A 17,282-nucleotide genomic window follows, 5' to 3' on the forward strand; every position below is an offset into this window, starting at 1 on the left:
CGTGACTGAAGCCTTCAGCTTCAAAGGAATAAAAATTACAAAGCCATCAGGCAGTTTATATTACATATATCCACTTGGGGCAGTTCTGCCTGAGGATGCCGTTGTCTCCTCCGAGGTTCAGCTGGAGCGGTAGGTCCCGCACTGTTTTGTAACTAGAGATAACTATGCTTTGGTTACGTTCTCGCGTGTTGCTAGTGCCCTGCTTCGCGCACGCTCTGCAAACGGGAGCTGTGCTCTCTCCTCGCCACCCGATGCAGCTGTATTTGTGCAAGAAGATGGTTTCCAAGTAAGCAGAGTTCCAGGCGTCCGGTCTTGCTCCTGCGCCACGCGGGCTGGTCGCTGCGGAGTCCCGCTCGCTCGCGCGGCTCGGCTGAAGGCGGCCAAGCGGAAAGGCTTGTCGAACCGAACACCAGAGCTACCTCGCTGCTAAATATGGAGGGAAATGTTCTGGTTTCTTCCAGAACGCACAGTTTAAGCCTATCTTTGAGCGCAGGCAGCGGTTGCTAACGCAAGACCTCTGGAAGGGCCGTTTGCCCTTGGAGCCGTTGGCCCCGAGCGCCGTTTTCGGGGCGGCCCGCCGGGGCCCTTCACAGCACCGGCCCCGGGCTGGGCGACGCCGCAGCCTCCCCTCCTCGGAGCGGCGCCGCCTTTCCCGCCCTCCCGAGCAGAGCGCCCGGGCAGCTCGTCCCGCCGCCGGCAGGGCCCGGGCTCGGCGGGCGGCGCAGGCGGGGCCCCGGGGCCGGGCCGCTCCGCCCCGCCCGGGGGAGGCCGCGGCGCTGAGGCGGTGGCCGCGCGCCGGCCGCGCCCCCCCGCCCCCGGCGGCGGCAGCCAATGGGGTTCCGCCGCTGGCCGCGAGCGCGGGTGGGCAAAGAGCGGGCGCTGGGACCGCGCGGCGCCGCGGGGGCGTGTCCGCGGAGGGCGGCGGGTTGCTATTGGGGCAGGGCGGCGGCCGGGGGCGGGGCAGGGCGGCCGGGGGCGCGTGCCCTGGCGGGGCGGGGCGGGACGGGGCGGGAGCGCGGCGGCTGCGGGGGCGGGGCCGGCGCTCCGCGGCTCGGTGCGGACAGCGCTCCTCGGCGGCGGGCGGCGCGGGGCGGCAGGTGAGGGGCGGCGGCGATGGCGGGGGGGAGCCGCCGGGCCCGGCCCGGCTCGGCTCGGTCCCGTATGGCCCGGCCCGGCTCGACCCGGGGGCGCTGCCGGCGCGGGGCCGCACGGGCGGGCGGCGGCGGCGGCGGCAGGTGCCGGCGGGGCCGCGCTTTGTCTGCGCGTGGGGGAGGGGCGCGGCCCCTCGGAGCGGCGGGGCCGGTCCGGGGCGGTCCGGGGCGGCGCGGCCCCCGCGGCGCGGGAAGGCGGCGGCGGCGGGCGCGGGGCCCCGGCGGGCGCGGGGCGGCCGAGCCCGGCGGAGCCGCCGCTGGCTGCAGGCGGGCGGGCGGCGCGGGGCGGCGGCCGGGGAGCCGCGGCGGCGGCGGCGGGTTCACCTGCGCGCGGGCAGCGCCTGGCGCGCGGTGCCGCCTGCAGCGGATGCCGAGGTCTCCCTTTCCCGGGCGGAGAAGAGCCGCGAGTTGCTGCGGGGCCGCGCGGGCCGAGGAGCCGCTGCCGCCGGAGCCGCGGAGCTGCGCGGGCGGGAGGAGGGACGGGCGAGCCGGTGTCGGCGGCAGCCTCGTGCCGGGCTGGGCGGCCGGCGGGGACAGCGGCTGAAGCGGGCGGTGTCTGAGGGCGTAGCGCTGCCAGGCGGTGCCATCGCCCTCCTCCGACTTCAGCCTTGGAGGTAACAATAACTGCCTTCTGCGGGAGCAGGGCTGCTGCCTAATTATCTCTGTTTTGCCAACTTACAGGCGCAATTAAACTATTAACTTGGGGGAGGCTAAATTGTCTGTCTCGTTCAATCCGTTCAGTGGTGTTTTTCTTTTTCCAGCAACGGTAAAAGATGTGTTGGAAGGTAGCTTTCAGGTAAACGCGGCGCTCCTAACTCTGGAGGGCTGTGTGTTCCCGTTTTTCCCCTCAGCGCTTATTCTACTGTCTGTACTGAAACCAAGTGATCATATCCTGTTGTTCTGGAGATCTCCTTTTTTTTTACCCTGAACCTATTCCTTCTGAACAGTATGTAGCAAGTGTATGGGCCCCCTAAGCAGGTGTGGTTTTTGTTACATCAGTGCAATCTGAGATCTTTCCCAAATCTTGAACGCTAAACTTTCTGTCGCTGCCGCTTTAGCTCAGCGTAGTGGTCTGGAATGAGAGTAGCCCCAAGAGCATGCCTGGACTGCTCAGCAGTTATGAAGAAAGGGGCTACAATCCAGAGTGCTCTACAACAGCAGGGTCAGTATTTTTATAAGCAGGTGCCTTATTCTGTATGGGGGGGGGGGGTTGTGGTCTGCTCGTTTCTGGTCTGACTCCATGAATGGAGGTCACCGAACTCCTGCATTGTCTTGCGTATTAAATACAGAAATCAATGACCATTACATTAATGATGTTTCTGTGCATGTGACACTGGCAGCTAAGCCAGTGACGGAGGTGCTTGTCCTGCACCAGGAGGAAGCTGATACATGGAGCTGTTGTGCTAGGTTGTTTTGCATTCTGATGCGGAAATTGGGATTTCCACTTGTTTGAGGGATTTGTTGCAAAGTGAACATGGAATTAAATGAGTTTTACAGGGTTCCTTTGAGAGTCTTGCAGGTTCCCAGGAGAAGAAAGCAAGCAGATTTTGGACAGAAGCGAAGAATCTGGCAGGGAACCTGACCAGTAGGTAATCTGGTATTGGGCAGACTGTTTCCATACTCATCACACCGGTGTGTAGCAGAACTGGAATTCGCAAGCCAGGGACTTGCCCTGAATTGAGATTTGGCTAGAAAGCGTATAGCCTAGTGTGGTCATATATGGAATTTTCTCTTTAAATTTCTTCCAACATGTGAAAAGAGTTAAGTTAGTAATACGATTAACAATATTTAATAAGATTAAAATGATCAGCATAACTCTCTCCAGAAAGGTGGATGCAGACTGTCAGCAGCTGACCCTCTAATCTCTACTCTCTCCCACGTTAGTGGCTGTACAGAGTTTGGACTCATAGGTTCTGCTTGCTTTTCAGAAAAGGAATATTCTGTCTTCATATGCTGACTGTTCAGGTATTGCCTTACCTTTCATGTCCAGCAAGAGCATTGTATTCCCAGTGGGGCCTGGGATGTTCCCTTATAAGGGCAGAGGGAATAGCTGACAGCGGGTTGTAATTCCCTTTGCTTCATTGCCAGTCTTTGTGCAAAGCAGGATTGTTTCTGCAAATGCTGCTGGCACACTTGAGCTTTCCTGGCAGCGTCAGTAGAGACTGCAAGGACTGGTTGGGTCTGGAAAGTATCTGTTGCTGCTGAAGGTGGCCTCGTGTGCCTAGAGAGAGCCTGCCGGCTAAATACGAATGCCTCTCCCATGCTGGGTGTGCTCCAAACAAAGAGACACCCACCTAGGTTGCCTGTTGGGGGGTGCTATCCAGCACTGTCCAACTGGAAAACAAAAGTATTTGCGTTTGCTGTCTTCCCTTATTGCTGTTTTCTTTCTGGAGTTATTCATCTAGCAGCAGGATTGAGTACAGGGAGGCATGACATCCTTCAGTGGAAGGAATGCTTTATACTTCAGTGACACCTTGGTGGGGAAGGAACACATGAGGGGAAGTTCAGAAGAAGGTGAAGTAGCCAATACCCACAAATGCTTGGTATTTTCAGTGATAAAAGCGCTAGCTCTGGCTCAGTGAGATTCATTTTATTTCTCTGCTGTCATCTTCCTCTGCATCTTAGTCCTTTCTGCCTCTCAAAGGAAGCTCATAAGGGCTTCAGTCTCTCCTCCTAGGCAGCCTCTCTGTCTGTGTTTTTGTTTTGTTTTTTTTCCAAAACTTTAATTTGCTCTTGTAACTAAGTTCTGAACTGAACTCTCCCTATCTTGTATCAGAGCATCCTGGAGGAAGATAAGACTTTGATTTCATCCCAACTTGCAGGCTTTGCAGGGTGGTAGCAGTCAAAGGAGGCATGAGCCTGCCTGCTTTCTGGTAAGAATTAGCCCTCTAGATATGAGCTAGTTTCAGGAAATAGGGGTTGGACTGGTGCCCTTTTTGCTCACCTGGATCTTCAGTGAAAAGTCTTTGTGCTTTGTGTGTTGGAAAGCTTGTGTGTTTTGCTGAGTCTTCTTGGCATTCCCTGTAATCTGTTAAAGCCTTGGATTTGATTCTCATTTATCTGCAGTTCTCTTGAGTATCTGATGGCAGGATTACTGTTTTTGAAAGGATTCATCTTTTGCTGTTCATCAAAACCACAGGATGTCTGCTTCTGCCTTTATGTGAATATGCCAGCTGGTCTTTCATTGTGGTGGTATCATTTTCTTTGTCCTGTTATCCAAGTCATCTTTGACCTGATGGTGGTGGTGATGTCGTTAGAGAAAGAAAGATTCATACTGATACTTACTCCAGTGTTGTCTGGTTTGGTCTTGGTGCTGGCAGAGAATATTCAGAAAATTCTTGCATGTGTTTTTCAGGGATAAGAGCTGGAGATGTTAGGAGCATGCTATCATCTTGTGACATGATGCAGCTGCTCCAGGAGGCAGATTAGGTGCTTGGTTCAACTGGGAAACAGTAATCTCAAATTTTGCACAGGCTTCAGTCTGGCACTGAGGTGAGAGGGAAGAGCTGAAAAGCCTTCCCGCTCAGCATGTTGAGTCCAGGGAGCTCTCCAAAAAGCACTTGGAGGGATTTTTGCTAACTGTAGCTCCTTCTAGAACCGTATAGGATCAGCCTTGGTGCTGTGATTTGTGTTCAAGTGAGCTATAGTGATACCAGATGTGCCCTGGTTAATAAAGTGGGCTGGGTTCTAGTTGCTGGAACTGCAGACTTGCTACGCTCTGAAGATGCAAAAATGTGAAGCAGGATGTTTCGACTTGTACTGACATGCACCTTTGACTAATGGAAGAACCACAGGGCTTTGGTGTGATCTTTTTAAGGCGCTGCTTTTTCTCCCCAGCCACTTAAATAATAAATGTGGAGAATTTGTTTTCACCGCTAATAATTTATTTCAGCCAGATAGTAACTAAGACATCTCAGCTATTTTGGGGTTGCAGGAAGCAGTTTACTTCTCCCTTTTATTAACCAGAAGAAGTTAGCATCACCTCCCAATGCTTGCAAAAAGCCATCTCAGAAGAAACAATGATTTCAGTCTAGGTGGATTTGGTTTTGATTTGGCAGTATTTAAATTCATTGTGATTCTGAATCAATTTTATAAAATACAGTTTCTAATGTCCTGAGCTTAAGGATAGGATTTCACCTTCAAATCCCTGCTCACCACCAAAAAAAAAAAAGGGGGGGGGGGAGGAGAAGCAGAAGAGAGCTTTGCGTTAGCATGATCCGATAGGAAGATTTTAGAAGCCAATCAAAATCTGAGGAACATCTTCAAATGCTATAAATCCTAAGGAAATTCCCAAATGCCAGACTTTAATCACATGTGATTAACTTTAGTTATTTGCTTACAGTATAAACACCATGAGTACTGTAAAGAACACTTCTCTATCTGGCAAATATGAGATTTCCCATTGCTTTGGTCTTTAAAGTTTAGCTTTTGAGCAGTGTGGAATTGCTGCATTAGGTTTCCACAACATCTCCTCTATGACAGTGCTTCCGCTTTCAAAATTTTTACATCTTCATAGCTATTCTCTTTTAGGAAATGATAGTTCCTTTCCCCTCCTGAAGGATCTGAATGTTAACATTTCATCTTCCTACTTATACTAGTTTCTGTCTTTATGCCAGAAGTCTTTTTTTGCCTTTGTGCCCCTGGGGCATTTTTAAGCCTGAGGCTGTGAGTGTATTGATTTTTGGTGCTGGTGGGGATTTGGCTTGCTGGCTTCTATACTGGGGACTGGAGTTTAGCGATTGTTTGATCACTTGCTCCAAATACCCATCTGGAATGGGTGATGAGCCAGCAGGACACACAGGTGTAAGCTATTAACTAAATGGATTGCTGTTGCTAGCAAGCATTATATCTGCAGGTGCAGAGGATTTCAAGTCATCACCATTTTCATTCTTTTTTGCATTTTGTCTTAATTCTGAATTTGAAGACTATGCTGCCTTTGGAGCTTCTGGGTTTCGGTGAGAAAACATGCATGTAGGCTTGTCTCAGCGTAATGCAGTGTTGCCTGTCAATGGAGTTGCAGTGACAAGATTCAAACTTCTGCAGAAGTTGCACAAGGCGAATACTGTTTTCCTTGCGTCCTGCCCTTCCCTGCAGCTCTCTTATGGCATTATGATGGGAGAGTAGCTGTCTCCAGGACTGTGCAGGTGGGGGAAGTTGGCTGTATTCAAGCATCTGTCTATGCTGATGAAACTAGTTTTCTGACTAAATTGCATGTTATTTTATAAATAGAGTGGGTATTTCGGGATCTTACCCCACTGTAATCATTCTGGAAATTACTACTGTAGGAGTAGTGCTTTCAGCTTAAGGTTTCTGCACATGTATTCCCATTTCAAAATGATTTTTTTTTGTTTCAAACTAGTTCCCATAGCTCTCCCTTACTGCGCTGCTTCTTGTTTTGGATAGGTGACCTCCCTTTTCTTTGTGTTGGCCTGTGTTGTGGAGTTACCTTAAATACTGGAGTGCAGCCAGTCGTGTCGTCCCCCCTGCCCTGCCCCTTGGTTCTGACTGCTGGAGAAAGCACACCCCTGAAATCCTTAGTTATTTACAGTAGCTGTGCCCCCATCCTTCTGTGTAATATTGTGAGGAGTTTCTGGACACACTCATCTCCATAAAGAAATGCCAACCTGTGCGAACAGCTGTCCGGGAAAATGCTCGAGATCATGCTCCAGACAGTGCTCCACGAGTGCTGTGTGTTCAGCTGGAAGTGCTTTAGGTAACAAGAATCTAAAGCACAGGAACCAGGGCTTCAGAGATGCTCCTGCACCTGCTGGACCAGAGTTTGTCAAGAATAAGGTTACCACTGAAGTTGGTGTGGGGATTTGCACAGCCTGAGTTTAGGGGCCTGAAGCACCTCTCTCTTTAGCACTTTAATTTTTGACCCCAAGATTTTTACATCAGACGTACCTTCTGAAAGGCTGGAGAGTGCAGTTCTGTTAGTAAATTAGCACGTGTGTGAGAGAGGGTTTCAGTAACTCTTCTGGTATTGTCTGTCTGCTGCCGTCCGCACACCAGAATCATGAGCTGTTCTCGCCTGTCTTGTGCTCTCTGCTCCCCTTAGTACAGTCAAAAAATAGATGTGCTGGAGAACTGAAGTGCCGAAGCAATTCCTGGCCTTTCGAATCCCATCGATGTTTTGATCTCCATTCGCATGCGGCTTGACTTCTTCTTGTGTGCAGATTGCAGCCTGCCAATGATTGATTCTGCCCAAGAGCATGGTAAAACAGGCTTGCAGCTGAATCAACTGCATGGGAGCGATGCTTGCACTTGTGGGAAATGGGAGTAGTAGTAGTCAGGGGCCCTATTTATTTGCCAACTTCTTTTTAGCTGCTTTGGCATTTTGAGAGAAATTGCTGAAGTGAGACTGCAGAACTGTTGAAGGATCTAGGGAGACTAAGGCATTTGTGGATTTATATTCTGATCCTTAGCGTAGCTGAGATTTGGGATTGCATTTCATGTCTACCTGCAACGATGAGAGAGAGCGCGAGAGAGAGGTAAGGCAAAGTTAGAAAGAGCTCTTGCTTTTCAGCCTGCGCGTCAGCGCGGCTTTCTCGTGGCTGCCATTAGAGGCATGGTTCCCTTGCATGGCTGTGCGTTCTGGGGGGACTGCAGTCGCTGTAACTAGTAGCACTGTGTTTCTTACCTTTTTATTTGTTTCCTTCTTGATCCATTTTTTCCTGTTCTTTTTTTTGTTTTTTTCTTTTTTTAGGAATTCATTACTAGAAAACCTTCTCCAGATTTGTGACAGCCTACAGAGGTGCTCATACAGTTACTAAGCGGCCCTTGGTGCCTACTACTTGCTTGTCTTCTTGGCAGCGTAGGCAAAATTTAAATTGGAAAGAGAGCAGAGCGGGTCCTTGAGGCACTGCCATCCCCGAGTGACTCAGTGTGCCGAGCTCCTTGGCCACGGTAACAGGCAGTTGGAGCCCCAGTGCTCGAGTGTCCGGTCCTGCACCATGCCCAGCACTGCTGAGATAATGTAAAGCTGGAGAAAAGGGAATAGAGAGGTAGAGCAGATATGCTGTGAATTCTGTCGTTACTCTCTACCTGCGAGGCCCCTCTCCACCGAAGCGGGATGGGCAGTGGGGGCTGCGTGTGCCAGCAGTGTGGCCACACAAGCAGCTGCACTGCGATGCATGAAAGAGCCATTTAGCCTGTTATTCTTTCTCTTGGCTTGGGACAGTCAAGTCTCTGTCCCTGTTGTGTCCAAGTCACCATGGTCCCTTCCTTCCTAATGCTTAGCTAATCTGCGAGGGAAGTGGAAGAGCATGTATGGGTAGCCTCAGTAACAAGCTCAGCAGAGAACCACTAATGTAAAGGCTTCTAAAGTAGTTCTGACAATTGCGTTTTCTTGCTTATTTTATTTTTAAGCTGTTCCTGTGTGTCATAATGGAAGTACTGTGTTCTGAATATTCAAACCTTGTCAATGCATTATATATCCACAAAATGCAGAAGGCCTCCTTGCCGTCAACAGCCTTGCAAATAATTGTTCTATCTCACTGCAGCAATGAGGGCTGTATGTTAAGGATGGTGGCATCATGAAGCTTTCCTTCACGACCCATGTTGATACTGGCCAGTTTCCCACAATGCATAACTAGGCTTTGCAACACCATGGAGAGTCGTCTTTGTTGAAGTCTGTGAATAAAAGTTGCAAAAGAGTAGGCAAGCTGATGGCCATATTGCAGTCCCATGTTATTTTGAAGCCAACCATTCAAATCATCCACAACGTCCTGTTACTGCAGACCTCCTATGGCAACAGCTACATCAGTGGATTTATGAATGTCAAACTCATTAGCTACAGACAAATAACAGCTAAATAGTGTTTACTTTCCAGATGATGACAATGATGGGTTCCTGCTGGGAGGAGTTTGTATGCTGGCATTCTGCTCGTGAAGCCCCAAGAAACACAAAACGCAAACGTTTCTGGTTAAGTAGTTCGGTCAGCAACCAAAGGTCAAACCGCAGCAGGTCAGTGCCGCTGTCTGGTGCGGGTGGTTAGCAGCAGTATTGCAAGTCCCATGGTGGTGCTGCGCTGAGCAGAGCTGTTGTAGGAGAATGACCTGTGCTTGCAGTTCGGAGGTTTCGTTCTTTACCTTTGCCCGTACGGCCTCCTGAGTTTTTGAAAGCCATTGGGCTATGCATCTGTTCACCTTCCTCCTGCTGCTGCCAGCACAGCGTGGTCCTGACGGGTGCTGCAGTGACGACTGCAGCGCTCGGTGTTCTCTGCAGACTGCCTGAGCGTGCGGGATCATCCAGACACAAATGACACCTGGCAGCTCAGTTCGGCAAGGTTAACAAGCATCCCCAAGTGCACCATGTGAAAAGTACCAGAAGGCACAAGTCCTGGTGGTGGAACTTTGCCCAAAAGGCAGGGTGCTTATTTTAAACAGGTACAGATCATATGTGTGCAGTGATTCATGATGGTAAGAGTTTCAACCAATACAAACACACAGAGCATCCTTGTTATTGCAAGAATACAATGAAGACTGCATCCTGAAAAAGTTTTTTCTGTACAGAGAAGGCCTTAAACTTTCTGTGCTTATGAAACTGTTACCTCTGCACTGGGACCCAGCATCTGTCATGCTGCTTCACTTGCTGGTAACTGTTAGAAACTGTTAACGTACAAGTTGGGACTACTTTCTTTACCACTCAGTGATCTATAATATCTGTCTCTTGTTGTGTTTGTCTTCAGACTGCTCTTTTGTATATGCTCTGAGAAGTGTTGTCCCTTTTGCCTATTTTGGACAGAAAGATGAGAAGTTTGGGGAGGGAGGAGAATTAATCTCTTGGAAGGTGCAGGAAAAAAGGAGTATTACAGAACTTTACCTTCCAAGTGAGCAAAACACTTCCCTTTAAAATGAAGGCTCTGTGTGTGTGTGTGTGTGTGTGTGTGTGTTAATTCCCTTTGTTTTTGTGGGATGTAAAGGTCACTTTGTCTCTGTTTAAACTATGAAGAAATCAATAATCTAATCGGTTTCTAAAGTAGATTCAGTTAAAGTGACTATCATGGTGTGGTTTGGGCATCAATGCGTGAAGGTGTCCCAAAAAGTTGCAAGTTGTGTGAGAAGTCAATGCAGAGTACCACTGCAAATAAGTTCTTAGAATTTGTAGGGGAATTTTGTCTGTCCTGTTCACTGTGTCTATGGGATTTTCTCCCTCCCATTCCCAGCATGGCTTCCTCCTGGTGTTTCTACTGAAAGAATAGATTGCTGTGAGCAGATCAACAAAAGCAGTCATGCAGTTCACTTGGGCAGTCATGCATAAATATGGGCAGACTTTCTCCTATTTAAACAGATGGGTAGCCCTCCCTGCCACCAGTTTTTCCTAGGCTGCGTGCCCCTGCTGCTTGGAGCTATGCTGAGAATCTCATCCAGGAGGGTCGCGTCCCTGACAGGCAGCCAGGTATTCATGTTCTCGGGTAGCTGGGATGGGTATTTCACAGTGACAAGTAAATGTCTTGTTTTGAAAATACAAAGTTAAGGATTGATAAAGTCACAAGTGTCCCATTCTACCCTATTGCCTTGGAACTGCTTTTTATTCTGAGTGATATAACGCGCAGAGCCCTTCCTGCCTTTCTTCCTGCTGTCATACTCACCTGCACCTGAATTTCTGCCCTTGGTCCTGCCTGCACCAAGAGCGTAAGCGCTCTGCCTTGTGCTCTTTGCCAGCTCAGGTGTGCAATTGCAGTATAACACAAAATGAAGACTGTCACTAAATTAAAGTGCTGGTTGGAGGTGGGAGTTCAATGAGCTTCTGTTCATTTAATATCTGGAGATGAGAAAAATACAGTTGTTTGATATATGCCTCTGTTTTCTACTAGAATGGAAGCAGTAGGAGGTACTCGTCCTCGTGATGTGGAATGCCTGGCTGTCAAGTCGAGGGGGGTGTTAGTTATCTACAAGGGAATGATGCTTTTTAAGCAGTGGGCCTGAATAACTCTGATCTCTGAAGAGACTTCTGACAGGTAGTTACTGCTTTCTGATATATATCGAGGGTTCTTCTGAAGGCTCGCGTTTGTCTGGTGTATTCATTCAGAAAGGGTAGCTGGAAAGAACCAGGTAAGTGCACGACAGCAGGTAGCTATATGCATGTTCTTAGGTGTTTGACTTGGAGCTGTACAATGGTATAAATAATTGACCTGTGCCAAAACCAACAGCATAACTCATAATCATTAAAAAAATGGCTGATGCATCTGAATTTACTAGTTACTGGGGAGATGTCAGAAAGGGATATCTAGTACCTGCCTTCAGTGGGCATCAGCACCAGACCCTGTGTTGTTCAATAGCTTGTTAGTGTTCTGGATATTAAAGTCCATGCTAATGCTGACTCAGCAGGGAAGTAGACAATGCAGAGGGCCTGTCCAGAGCTGTGGCTGGAAATGATGGCTCTGTTTAGATTTCCTTGCTCGAAGATCCTGAACAGTACATAAGTCTGAGTGGGAGAATGGGGGTCAGATAGCAAAATTTTCCTTAGAGCTTTTGGAGAAATGCTTAGACAGTGTTTAATAAAAGGTGTGGGGTCTTCCTTGAGCTCCTTATACTCAACAGTGTCAGGCAGTTGATGGTTAGCAAACGGTTGTAATCTTTGCAGTCTAGGATTTCTGTAGCTCCTCCGTTATACTCTAAAATGAGTCTAATGAAATAAATCCATCTGATGCAGGCAAATATAGACCTCTACATGCTGGAGATGCTAATATTTTACCAATTGTATTTGTCGCCAAAGCAGTGACTCTGAAGAGAATGAGTGTAGAGATGCTGGGGAACCATGATCAAATTTGCAAAAAGAGCCCTAAGTTATTCAAGAGCTCAAGAAAGTGCTTTGTAATGAGAGCCCAGACAGGAGCAGTCTGTTGACTGTCAAAAGACTCTTGAGAGGTGACTTGGTTAAAGCACATGCATAACTGACTGAGGAGCTACTCTTTAATCCAGCAGAGAAGGAATCAGTGGCTCGAGGCGGAAGGCAAACAGAAATAAGAAATTAGACTGACCTTGTTGCCAGAAAGAACAATAGAGCCATTGGAAGAAACTAGTAGGAGAGTAATGAACTTCAGTTTTGGCCTCCAAAGGCCTCTAGTCTGGATATGATAAACCACTAGATTTCACAGGGCTGCTTAATGGGCTATGTGGTGGTGTGAGTGGATAAAATGGAATGGTATGTGTGTACGCAGGAAGTCAGAGTGGTCTCATCTTAAATCCAGTTCATCCTGTTGCAATTGATTTCTGTTGTCCTGTCCTTTAGCAATAACCCCAAGACTAATGCAGTTGTGTTCCTCACCTCGCTTTTTTCCTCCCAAACTTTGTTCATGTGTAAATGCTATGTGCAATGTGAGTGGTGCATCCTTGATAGGATGACAGGAACATTAACTTGGGGGTTGTATCTGAGGTGTTTCCTGAGAACGGAAGCCTTTTGCTTCTCACAGTATTTTTTTCACTGTGATGCTGTTCCTTCTATCTGACCTATCTTGTGGTATTCATTGATTGTAAGCTTTCTAGGAAAGTAGAATTTTATTAAGCAATTTGTATATTTATCAGGGAGCAGTGTTAAATTTCAATTTCATTTAATCATTTCAGTTACTTTCTTTCATTGATCATCTCTTGGATTCAATACAAAAACACTGTAGAAGAAGCAAACCTGGTGAATTATGTAGTTTAGTCCATAATTCTTTCAGAATAACTTCTGATTGGTTGTTTACAGGCTGAAAACTAATTATAGTTTTGTAAAGCCAGAGAAATCATTGGGAGCATGTAGTCTGATTTCTTGTGTAATGCTCAGTGGACTTCCATGAATTTAAGCTGAACATCTAAGTCTAGACTGAATGTTAATAGAGAGATGTGAGTGATGGAGAACTTGCCATACGTAATGCATTTTAAGTCATCTTGAGAATCTTTGGGAAACAAACCTTGGTCTGCTCATTCCAAATACCTGCAATTTGCAAATCATTAACTTTGTTCTGAATTGGTTAACTAACATGGTACTCATTCTCTTTGGCTTCTGATTGACTATATAATAGCCAACTTCAGCCGAGGCGATCTCGGGCGCATGCTGGGTTGCAAAGTCTGCTAATTAACACATTTGTTTCAAATTGTTACTGCCAACACTTCCACTGAAGAACTTTGCTTTTTTGGGCTGTACGGATGGGTGGGAATATCAAGATCAAATTATGAGTCTGGTCATTCGTGTGCGATGCTTTGTGTTCTGCTTTTCCCAAGAGGTCTAATCAGACGTGGGGTTGAACAGTGCCCCTTCTGAGAATCTTTAACTGACAGGTCAAAATAAGCACAAGAAAGGCCCTCAGCAGGGGCACAGTCTCTGTCTTTCTCCCTCTGTGCGTGTCTCTGAACATACATATGCCCTACTGCCAGTGAGGGTCTTCCCAAGCAGCACACAGCTCTTTGCACGCTGAATCTGTAACCGACTGATTAATTAAATATAACCAATATATAATCTCATGTAGCGGTCTGAGAGTGTGTTTATTTGGGGGGGGGGGGAAATCTGTTGTCTGAGGGCTCCTGGCACTGACCTACTGATTGGGCTGCTGGCTTTCCACCATTTCTGTGTACCATGAACTGCCTAGCATGTCTCTCTGTTAACCATGCCTAGGGAGAGCAGGATAGACCGATTTCCCTTAAAGGAAACAGTTGCTTGTAGACTGGGATCTTGTTCCTCTTCAAGGGAGTGGTGGGGAAAACATACTTTAAAGTGGCCTCAAAGTGATGGCTCCTAGGCGATGCTGTGGAGGCTGAATACTTGGGTTTGTGCGCAATCAGGTCTGATGTATATGGGATTTGTTCACGCTTACCTTGTGCTACCTCCCATCAGTGCACTGGAGGATCTCCCTAGAAACTCCTTATGGGAGAGCACAGCTATTGGTAGTGATAGATGTTGCAGTCGGGCTCTTGATGGGCCTGTGCCTGTTATAGGAGCATTCAGGACAATTGGCTCTTTTGCTATTCTATTACTTTCACCGTTTCATCCCTGCCTTGGCTAATTCCTTACCTTACTCCCCAAATGCAACTGAAAATATGGTATTTAAAGGCCCGAAGCAGCCCACCTAGTCGTTCTCGCACAGTCTTGCAACTCTTAGCGCTGGGAGTTAGTCCTGCTGTCTGTCTGGTAGCATCAGCCTCCGTTGTTTCCTTGGGCTGCTTTTGAAATACTTTGTCTTGCTTTTCTCTGTGTGAGAGATGGCCTGCCCATAAATGTATGCCACCCCACCTCAGTATTCTCTTTGAGAATCCTTCATCAGATCTTTCCTGTCATAGTTTTAAAAAAAAAACAAAACCAAAAAACCCACTTCCTGTACCCTTGGAAACAGCAGTCTCCTTGTTCTGCTGGGCTGACTGCTGGTCATACTGATCAGCACTGTTTCCTTTGTCCTCACTTATTTTAGAGTTAAGCTATAAGCTGTTTAAGACTGGGCTATTTCTGTTCTGTGTTTTTGCAGGATCTTTTACATGAGTCTACTAAATGCTAAAATAAATGCTCTCCTTGAAGGCAAAACTACCATCCAAGTCAGCGACAAAGTGATCGTTGCTCTAAAAGTGAAGTTCTGTATTTTTGCTCTGCTAAACTGAAGCACGTTTCTGTGCAGAGGAATCCCTAGGCCAGGGCCAGAACCATGGCCATCTTTAATAAGTTGGATCAGCTTTTGTCAGCTAGATTCCTTATGATCTCCACCTTCTCTCGGTTACTTTTTTTACAGTAGCTGTGGGTGCTCAGCAGGGACTCGGCAGCCGTGTTTGCTTTAGCTGGGGAGATGTTTGCCTTTACTGCAGAATTCCAGCTTCCAGCTGCCGGGGAAACCTGGAGCAGCTCTGTTGATTTATTAGGGCACAGTGTGCCTCAGGAATGCCTCTCTGAAGGGGCTACGAGTGATGGAATGGATCCGGCCTGATGCGTGGTGTGGAGCGTTCTTGTTTCTCTTTACACAGGCGCTAAGCAGGAATTCCCCAAAGCGAGGTAAGAAAAACGGTTCACTTGGCTGATTGCTTTAGACAGTGTCAAAGTGGGATTTCAGTTAGGTTTCCCTGGCGTAGAATCGAGGAGGTGGACAATAGCTGGAATTTTAAGAGTGTGATTTTAAGTGAGCGTTGGTGGGAGACGATACCGTTGAATTGCCCGACCAGCGGATTTGTATGCTTTTGGTTTGCGTTAAGAGCTGGCATTCCTGTGCTACTGACTGGGGCTTTTTTCCTGGGACTTGGCTTTGTGCCATCTGAATGTTTTGCACTTAAAGAAGCAAGTTTCAAACTTTTTGGATTTGCAGACTTTTAAACATTTTCCAATATAGGTATGGCAATGGGCTTGCTTTTTTAATCATCTTTGCAGACAACTAAAGTCTATGGACTGCAAGTTAAAATTCACTGATGTGACTCTGTTCTCTGTAGTGCATTCACTAGAATACCTTTACCTCTCCGTAATTTGTCCCAGCCATCTGAAGTACAGCCTTTACTTTCCTTTCTTGTCTGGCATATACATGAAATGTGTGTGTGATGAACTTTTCGTTTCTCCTGGGATTTTGAAGGCAATTGCCCAAGCTGATCTGGAACCAACAGCTAGGAAACTGTTGGGTGTTCCTCCAGGGTAGGGTGGGCAGCTGGTCACTTTGTGTTGATCTAGTGTTTGGTAGTTGCAGAGCAGGTTGTGTTTATGGGGCATCAGTGCTGAGAAGGCATTTCCTCTCCTGGCTGGGGTAGAAAGACTGTCCACGTACAGCTTTCTTCCTTTACTTTAGCATTCCTTGAGGTTGTTTCCTATTTTACAAATGCATCTTTTGAGAACTGCCAGGAAAATGTCTTTCTCAAAGGGAAATGGAAATTTCTGAGCTCGCGGGGGTGAAAACCTTTGGGTCTGTGTTCACCGACTGAAAAGGGGATTACCAACCAGCCGTTCTTCAGCGCGCAAAGCAGCAGAGGAATGTCCGCAGAGACTCTCCCAAAGTTATTGGCTTTCCTGAAGAGGCTACTTGTGAATAAAGTTAAAGGAGATCAGTCCCATCCTTTTTAGCTTCCCTGCATCAAGTATAGAGAGGACAGTGTAACTTTGAACTCAGCAGATGTTTTGCAAACAGGTCCAGAGCCAGTGTTCCTATGTTACTGTGCATAAGAGAATTGATGGTTTTGTGACTGCATCTGGGCCTGATAGAAAGCAGGGTAAGGGAGTCAATGCTGATTTCCCAGAACTATTTGAAGGGTTCAGAAATGAGGATGGTCTGCTGGAGAGATGCAGATGGCTCGTTTTCATTGGGGACTGTAAAACCTGCTGTAGTGCAAACTGCATCTTAATAGAAAGATGTGAGCCAAAGCCTGCACATCTCTTCCTCCTAATTACCGCAGCCCAGCTGCTGCTGTCTCTTATGCTTACACATCTGAAAGGTGACAATGACAATGTCTTGCATTGCAAAGCAATAGTAGGGAGGTTCCTTTTTTTTTCTTTTCAGCTGTGTTCTCAAACAAAGAAGTCATTCAACAAATAGACAAGAATATCCTCGTGAAAATAAAATCTTTCTCCTGGACCACAGTAGCTCTTCATGAGACCAGTGGGATTTTTGTAGTTCTCAGTGATGTGACTCCTGAGTGACCACAGATAAAGCAGCGGCTAGCTTCCTCCTCTGTCCCCACTGATAGCCCTGGGAATGTCCATCAGAGCCACAGGACTGCTGCTTTTGCTGTGTTCCTGCAGCTCTACGTGGCATTATCTTTGCACGCACTACCTTTTCAGGAAGTTGGAAGACTCTTCCCACAGTGTTATGGCAAAACGTCCTCATAGCGTTTTCACAGCACTTACTTTGGGAGCCAAAGTCAGGACCAGACTTTCTGATCCTCATCACTGCCCAGTCAGGACACCCAAAAAGGAAGAAAGCTTGTTGGTTTTAACCATGACTTCCTCCCAGAAGAACAGGGACTTTGCGGGGGATGATGGTACTGTAGCTGTGATTGCGTTGTGATGGCGCAGAAAAAGGGTGGAGGCAGCAGCTCCCAGTTGGCCTGCAAATGACAGTTTTGGCTTCACTGTTACTCTTCTAGGTTGTGGTCTCTCATGGCAGTCTTGCTGGTTAGCTATCAACTTGTTCAGTCTCCCCTCACCCATGATCCTGCCCTGTTTTGTTGTGCTCCTGTAAATCTGGTTTAAGAA

Source organism: Apteryx mantelli, chromosome 12, assembly GCF_036417845.1.
Source record: "Apteryx mantelli isolate bAptMan1 chromosome 12, bAptMan1.hap1, whole genome shotgun sequence".
In the NCBI taxonomy this organism is placed as follows: Eukaryota; Metazoa; Chordata; class Aves; order Apterygiformes; family Apterygidae; genus Apteryx; species Apteryx mantelli.